The 8653-nt window shown below is 46.7% G+C and overlaps 1 protein-coding gene across 7 annotated transcripts in view; it reads left to right on the top strand.

Annotated features, from left to right (window-relative positions):
- The window catches only part of POMGNT2 (protein O-linked mannose N-acetylglucosaminyltransferase 2 (beta 1,4-)), a 51823-nt gene extending 43523 nt beyond the window's left edge, over nt 1-8300 (top strand). For 6 of the 7 annotated variants that reach the window (XR_010946943.1, XR_010946942.1, XR_010946938.1 and 3 more), the window contains 2 exons: nt 3397-3543; nt 4954-6681. The gene's annotated coding sequence lies outside the window, so the exon portion shown is untranslated. Of the gene's footprint in view, nt 1-3396; nt 3544-4953; nt 6682-7405 lie in introns of those variants that run through there. The other variant, XR_010946939.1, reaches the window with a different exon arrangement.
- The last annotated feature ends 353 nt before the right edge of the window (nt 8301-8653 follow it).

Raw genomic sequence — 8653 nt, 5'->3', positions numbered from 1 at the left:
ACAAATAGCTTTGGGCAGGATGGACATAATTAGTGGTTCTTTTCTTTCATAAATTTATTTTATGTGTTTATTTTTGGCTGCGTTGGGTCTTCGTTGCTGCGCGCGGGCTTTCTCTAGTTGCAGCCAGCAGGGGCTACTCTTCATTGTGGTGCGCGGGCTTCTCATTGGGGTGGCTTCTCTTGTTGCGGAGCATGGGCTCTAGGTGTGCGGGCTTCGGTAGTTGTGGCGCACGGGCTTAGTTGCTCCACAGCATGTGGGATCTTCCTGGACCAGGGATCGAACCCGTGTCCCCTGCATTGGCAGGCAGATTCTTAGCCACTGTGCCACCAGGGAAGTCCCTAATTAGTGGTTCTTTTCTTTTCTTTTTTTCTATTAGTGCGGCTGCTTTGGAATTCCTATTTTCTGTTTTTTTGATAGTGGCCATCCTAATGGGTGTGAGGTGATATCTCATTGTGGTTTTGATTTGTATTTTCCTCATGATTAGAGATGTTGAGAATCTTTTCTTTCTTTCTTTTTTAAAAAAATATTTATTTATGTATTTTGGCTGCACCGGGTCTTAGTTGCAGCACGTGGGATCTTCGTCGTGGCACGTGGGATCTTTTTTAGTTGCTGCATGTGGGCTTCTTAATTGTGGCTTGTGAACTCAGTTGCAGCATGCATATGGAATCTAGTTCCCCAACCAGGGATTGAACCTGGGCCCCCTGCATTGGGAGCGTGGAGTCTTACCCGCTGGACCACCAAGGAAGTCCCGAATTAGTGGTTCTCAAGTGCATTTGGAAACAGAAAAACTGATTCCTGTTGGGATGAGAGTGTCACCCATGCCACCCCAGGAAACTGGGTCTGTGCAAGCAACGATACCAAGCAGAGATACCCCTGATGGTAAAGCTGCAGTATTTTGGTCGCACCAAGATGTTTTGGTTTTGCATTTCTGAGTTGGTCTAAAACAGTTTTCCATTGGCACTTAACCATATTGGATTACAAGGCAATTAATGGGTGGAACCTTCCAGAGTCCAGGCCCTACACTGGGGATGGGGGGAGAGGAGAGAGGAATGGACAGGGGCTATAGCATGAACAAAGGAAGAGCAGAAATCAGGAATGAAAGTGGGGCTTCACTATGGACCTTACAAAAACAAAAGGGTTTTTAAGGGACTGCTGTGAATAACTGTATGCTATCAAATTGGATAACGAAGATGAAATGAATAAATTCTTAGAAAGACACAAACTAGAAAGACGAACTCAAGGAGAAATAGACATTGTGAACAGACTTACAGTAAGTAGAGCGATTGAATTAGTAATGTTAAAACTTCCCTCAAAGAAAAACCCAGGCCCATATGGATTCACTGGTGAATTATACCAAACATTTAACCAAACAGTGGTCTCTTAGACATGACACAAAAAGCACAATTCATTAGACTCGTTAAAATAAAAGCATTTTATTGTTGTTGTTACAAATGACACCACTAAGAAATGAAAAGACAACCCACAGAATGGGAGAAAATATTTTCCAATCATATATCTGATAAGGGACTTGTATCCTGAGTATATAAGAACTCTTACAACTCGGCCATAAAAAGACAACCCAATTTTAAAACGTCTGAATAGACATTTCTCCAAAGAAGATATACAAGTGGCCATCAAGCACATGAAAAGACGCTCGGTGTCTTACTCGTCATGAGGCATTAGAGAAATGTCAATCATAGCAACATACCACTTCACATCCACTAGGTTGGCTATAACCAAAGCCGCAGAAAATAGCAAGAGTTGGGGGACACATGGAGAAATTGAAACCCTCGTACCTTGCAGGTGAGGGTGTACAATGGAGGGGCCCTTTTGGACAGCAGCTTGGCGGTTCCTCAAAAAGGTAAATGTGCTGTATCATATGGCCAGTCATTCCGCTTCTAGGAGAATTGAAAACGTGTTAAAAGAAACTTGCACGTGAGGGCTTCCCTGGTGGTGCAGTGGTTAAGAATCCGCCTGCCAATGCAGGAGACATGGGTTCAAGCCCTGGTCCAGGAAGATCCCACATGCTGCGGAGCAACTAAGCCCATGAGCCACAACTACTGAGCCTGTGCTCTAGAGCCCGCGAGACACAACTCCTGAGCCCGTGTGCCACAACTACTGAAGCCCGCACACCTAGAGCCCGTGCTCCGCAGCAAGAGAAGCCACCGCAGTGAGAAGCCCCGCGCATCGCGATGAAGAGTAGCCCCTGCTCGCCACAGCTAGAGAAAGCCCTCATGCAGCAACGAAGACCCAATGCAGCCAAAAATAAAATTAAATAAATAAATTTATTAAAAAAAACTTGCCCGTGAATGTTCATAGCAGCATTATTTATAAGAGCCAAAAAGGAGAAAAAACCCTAATGTCCATCAACTGACGAATGGACAAACAAAACGTGAACTATCCATACAACGGAATATTATTCATCAACAAAAAGAACAAAGTACGGATTCGTATTACCACATGGGTGCACCTAGAAAACAGTGTAGTAAGTAAAAGAAGCCAGACACAAATGGTTCCATTTATAAGAAATGTCTAGAATAGGCAAATCCCTAGAGCCAGAAAGTAGACTAGTGTGGTTGCCTAGGGTTGGGAGAAGGGGAAGGATGGGCGTGTATTTTCTTTCTGGGGTGATGAAAATGTTATGAAATGAGATTGTAGTGATGCTTGCGCAGTTCTGTGAATATATACTAAACCCCACTGAACTGTACACTTAAAGTGGATGAATTTTATGGTACGTGCATGTCAATAAAACGGTTAAAGATTATAGGGAATGAGATAAAAAATATTGTAAAAGTATATCATGAATCACTCTGCAGCGGCTTAAATTAACCATGTGATTGATATATACTAATATGGAAAGTTATCCACACTATAGTAAATGAGGCATAAAGCGGATTATAATTCATTGTAGCATGATCTCAATATGATAGAAATAAACAAAATGTGCGTGTGTGTGTGTACAGAAAATAAAATTTGGAAGGATATATATCGAGGGAGTGATTTTCACTGAGTCCTACATAATAAACTGTTCTTTTTCAGATCTTTATTTAATCTTTGAAAAAGTAATACAGTCACATGGCATAAAAATCAGAAGCTCTAGAAGGCTATCTAGTGACAAATCTCCTCCAAGCCACCCGGTTCTCCTTCTAGAGAGCAACTCGTGTCACCCGTTGGCCGAGCTCCCTTTGGGAGAATTTGACGCAAGTCGACAATGCTCTCACTCTGTCCAGCACCTTAGTTTTCTCATGTAATTATGAATCTTGTCCATACTGAGATATCACAAAAGTCCTCAGTCTTTTTTATGGCTGAATAGCTCTTTATCCTGTAATGTACTGTTTGAAAGATTCTTTATGTTCATGCATTTCCTAATTTCTTTTTTTTTTTTTTTGCCTTTAGCATGCATTTTACTTGTAATCAGAAAGAAATCTAGCTGTTTCTCCAAAAGAAGTCCCTGTATTGAGGATTCAGATCTAAGAAGAGGGAGCCCCCAGGAGGGTGGGCAGGTTGCACGCGGAGACCCGGAAACCCCAGACGTGAAAGCAGGTCAGCGACGGAGGAGGGGGGTGCCCTCCACCATCGGGCAGGGACCCGGGAGAGATGCTGGAACCTAGAAGGGAGTCCAGACAGCATTTAAGAATCATTCCTTCTCCTTTTTTCTACTCTTAATCTCCCCAAACATGAGGAGCATTTGAGATTTACCGGGGAAGTGGAGCCAGAATTCACCTCCCAAGGGCTGCTCCTGACTTCACACCTGCTCACCATCTTTCCAGTCCAGCCCTCGATAGGACTTGCTGCCTCCCCACAGTGCTGGGTGCTCTGAGAGCCTTCTGGGAACCTTGGCGTTTACTCCTTCTAGAGCTTCTGGGGTCATTTCACCTATACTGTGCAGAGGTTCTAGAAACCGCCTGGGTTTGACTTCTGCTTCCCCGCTCCTTGCTGTGTGCCCTTGAACACATTCTCCAGTCTCTCTGTGCCTCGCTTTTCTGTCTCACCAGCAAGAAGTCAAGGGGTGTATCTAGCCATCGTCATTGTCACCCTATTACTAAAGTAGGGCTCACAGATGGGACTCCTGTGTTGGCTGCACACAGCCTTTGGGGAGCAGAGGGAAGGGCCGGTTGTGTGGGAGAGGAGCTAAAGGGATGGGGGAGGAGCCCTTTGGTGAGTGAACGCTCCCTTCTCCTTGAGGGACTCGCCCACACCCCATGCCCTCTATTTGTTCGACCTCCGGAAGGCATTTCCTGCTGGCCCTACCTGCCTCCGTCCTGCCCCTTTCCAGCTTGGTGGCCACCAACCCTGCTGTGAGTGGGACCAGGAGAGAGGGAGAAAGGAAGAGATTCTTATAGTGGTGACTCTTACTGAGAAAGGCCAGTTCCCAGTCCAGTCCATGCCCTGCACCTTGTTTGTTTGTTGACTGCTTACTGAATCAAGACAAAAACAAAACCTGGCAGGCCTCATGGTCGCCCTACAACTTTCCTGTTATTCTTCAAATGAGCTCTCCCCTCCCCTGCCCGTCCGTTCCCACCCGTCCCACCTTGGCCTCAGTCCCAGTCTGCCAGAGTCCCGCCTCAGTGACCTCTCACAGTGCTGGCCCTGGCTCACCTCCGGACTGGGACTGCCTCGGTTCTACAGGTACAAACTTCTTTCTCTCTTTGCCATCCTGCATCCCCGACCCCGGCCATTGCACCCCTGAGCCAGTGACTTTGGAGTTTCTCACAGGAGCCGCCCTTCGTCTGGGCTGGGCAGAAACACTGGGTTCCTGGCATCCTGAGCCTCGACTGGCATGTGGCCGTGGTGAGGGCTCAGCCCGCCACCCTGGAGCAGGTTTGCTGGAGATTTCTGATTAATAAGTTGTCAAATAGGAAAAGGAGTCATAAGACCCAACGTCCCAGCTGAGGAAGAAATTACCTTTCTGGAAGTTGGCCCAGGATAAGGACCGGATATTTTCTTCCACAGGAGTTTACACTTGACCAAGCTTAGAATCTCACGGAGATTCATTCTGGAGCTGGTGGCAGGGGCTCAGGACCCATCCTTCCAATGAAGATGACTCCAAGGACGCACAGGGATTTTCACTGGAGCATCTGTAAGGGCTTTCGAAACAGCAGTGAATCTTCACAGAAGCCTTCACAGAAAGGCAGGCAGGAAGGAGACTTCTCTCTTTGGAGATGGAGGTACCAAGCTGAGAGCGTGAAATGCCAATGACCAAGAAGGGAACGCTTTTCCAAACACCCAGTTGAATCCACAATTCTTTGATGCTGACAAACCACTTATTTGAAACAATGCTGACTAAGAGCATTTATTGAGCACCTTTTATAGGCTGGGCTCTGGGGAAGATGCTTCGTACAGGTCATCCTCACAGTATTCTTTTTTTTTTGCAGTACGCGGGCCTCTCACTGTTGTGGCCTCTCCCGTTGCGGAGCACAGGACTCTCAACCACTGCGCCACCAGGGAAGCCCTCTCACAGTATTCCTAAATGCTGGTACCATTATCATGCCCATTTTACTGATGAGGAAACTGAAGTTCAGAGAGGTTCCCTAACTCAGTTTACACATCTGGCAAGGGGAGGAACTGTGATTGTAACCCAGCTCTCTCTCTGCCCAAGCTGGGTCCTTTCCCTCTGTTGTACTCCTCAGTCTAGCAAGCAGTTTAAACTATGTATCGACAACCTCAAAAAATGTTCCTGCTCTTTGATCCAACTAACTCCCTTCTGACAACCATTCTCATGAAATGATGCTAAGTGCAGAATAAGTGTCTTACAGTTCAACATGGCTAAGCACACAGTGGTGTGTACCCCCCTTCTTCCCTAAATTCCACTGAAATGACAAGAAATTCAGAAATAAAAAGAGTGCTCGTGGTTGTGGGCAGTCAGGAGGAATGGGATCAATGTCCAGAAGATTAAGAAATTTCCGGGAAACATAAGACAAATATAAGAACAAGTTGGTGAAGAAATTAAAACGAAGCTGTAATGCCACAGGGCTAAATGCACAATCATCACAGAGTGAATTTTCCCAGCAGAGTTCCAGAACAGAGGCAATGTGACCTGGGTGAAAGAGTGAGCTAGAGATGGACTGTAGGGCGGTGAATGGTTCCTTTCCACTGTCCACTGACCACTCTCTGCACACGCAGTCACCTGAGGCTGGCTCCTGTATCGACAGCTGCATTCCCTGCCAGAGGAATGGGATTCTCACGGGGGTAAGGAAGTGTCCCCCAGCCGCCAATACTGTTCAGCCCAGATGGTCATCTGCAATGTTAACAGCTACGTTAGAATTGCTAGATATTTCAGAAAAGCCAGAGCCTGAGAGAGGCACAAAAATAGAATGGACTCCAAGAAAACAGACTACCCAAAACAGAAGAAAACTGTAAGGAATTAAAATGAATATCCCAGAGAGAGTGAAGAGAATATCACATCCACCTAAAAAATAAAGCCTGTATGAAAAAGGTATAATAAGAGTTCTTGGGAATTAAAACCATAACTGACAAAGTTTTAAAAACTCAATAGATGTGCTAAATAGATAACTGAAAACCTAATTAGTAAGCTGGAAGATCAAGCTAAGGGATTCCCTAAAAATGTGTTAGGAAAAAAGAAAGATGCCATTGTTTTTTAAGTTATGTGACATGAGGTGTAAAGTCAAGCACAGATACCTTTCTTATGGAAGCTCCAGAGGAGAGAACACAGAGAATGGAGAGGAGGAAATAAAAAGATATATTAGAAGAAAATATCCTAGTGCCAAAGAAACACTTCAGATGGAAGAGGGCCCACTGAGAACAAAGCAAGTCTCTTAAACTCAAGTTTCAAAAAAAAGGCAATAAATCTAATAGAAAAATGGGTAAAGGGCACAGATAATTAATTCACAGAAGAGAATATGAATATGGCTAGTAAACAGATGAAAAGAGCTTAGTCTTACACATCACCAGGGAAATGCAAATTATACTTTACATCCATCCACCCTAATATCCAGTGTTGGTGATGACATGATAAGTCAGCAATTTCAAGAACGTCATTTGTGACAGCTTCCAGAGGGCATCTTGGCACCAGCTATGAAAATCTCAGACGTAATTCAGTGCTTATATTTCTAGGAATCCATTGTACCCACTAAGTGGTGGAATCTGCTTATTGTTTAAAAGGTGGTCGCAGGTCTTTCTGTATTCTGGGGCTCGTCTGCCCAGCATGGTCACCACCAACCGTGTGGTTACCGAGCGTGCAAAAGGTGGTTAGTCTGAATTGAGATGTGCCGTTAAGTGCCAAATACACACCGGATTTGAAATAGCTTGTCATTTACCGGAATTAAAATAACACATAATTTTATGCTGAGTAAATGTTGAACTGATAATATTTTGGATATATTGGGTTAAGTAGAGCATATTAAAATTAATCTCACCTGTTTCTTTTAATTTTTCTTAAATGTAGCCACTGGAAAATTTCACATATTGTATGAGTTCATATTCTCTTTCTACCGGATGCACTGAGTCAGTGGCAATCCGCTGGAGAGAGAACAGCCCTTTGGTTGGAGAGAGCGAGTAATTGGACCCAGACCTGGAGGAGACTTTGAGGCAAACGGGAGCTGGGAGCTCAACTGCTTCATGTGAGAAAGGAGAAGAGAAAGTAACAGACTAGGAAGAGGACAGGCAAGTGTGGCCCGGGGCTGGGTTTCAGGGGACAGAGAAAACGAAGAGAGGATGGGAGGGAAGCCCAGGAACACGACAGTAGCCAGAGACCAGGGAACAGGTGGCTGAGGAAGGACTCCCCAAGCCCCTGGGGCAGGGCCAGCAGTGAGTTTTGCCAGCAGTGAGGTCAGCTGATAAATTTTAAATGGGTTACTGATCTATGCCATGATACTCCTCTGCTGTCCCTGCACCCCAAGGACAGACCGTGTGGGGCTGGGGACGCCGTGTCCCTGCTTGGACAGCAGGGCTGGGTGGGGATGGTGATGTGCCAGGCAGTGGCCTGAGAGCCCAAGGGGAGGAGGGAAAGTGAGGAACAAGGGTGCCGGACGAGGGGTCAGGCAAGGACGACGTGACAGGTACCCAGAAATGCTTGGAAGGATCCCCAAGAGCCCTGAGCTGCTGCTGGCAGGGAGGTGCAAGGCAGCTGAAGATTTTCACTTGGTTTTGAAGGGAAGGATCTCCCCAGCTGGCTGGCCGACACTGGGACCCTTCGCCACATTACGCAGGGCGTTGTAATACCCTCTGGGGTGCTGGGCAGCAGCGGCTGAGAAGTTTGGTGGCAGTGCTGGCGGGGAAGTGGAACCAAGCAATGCTAGTAGCCACCTCAGCAAATAACGTGGAAAGCTCTCTGGGATCAGCTGTCCGGTGATGTGGGGAGCAAGGTCCCGGGGCGGGGGTGGGGCAGGGTGTCCTGCGTGTTCTGCGGGGGCCCCCCTGCGAGACACGCACACCCCTCTCAGCCTGCTCTGGGTCTCGGGAGGCTGGCTTGTAACGTCTACACACACAGGCCTCTTTGCCCCAGACTCCTGAGGGGGGTTGGCCGATGGGGGCCCTGCTGAAGATCCAGGGCATGAGTGGCGTCTGAGGGCAGGTGTTGAGTCCCGGGCTCCTTCCCTGCATTGCGGTACCTTGTCCCTCTACCTTGAGGCCTCTCCACAAAGTGCTGTCTCTCTCTGTCTCTCAGTCTCTGGTTTCCAGCATCTCCTATCTC

Source organism: Pseudorca crassidens, chromosome 10 (genome assembly GCF_039906515.1).
Source record: "Pseudorca crassidens isolate mPseCra1 chromosome 10, mPseCra1.hap1, whole genome shotgun sequence".
Classification (NCBI taxonomy): Eukaryota; Metazoa; Chordata; class Mammalia; order Artiodactyla; family Delphinidae; genus Pseudorca; species Pseudorca crassidens.
Note: the sequence above shows the minus strand (reverse complement) of the source record. Positions and strands in the feature narration are given on the sequence as shown.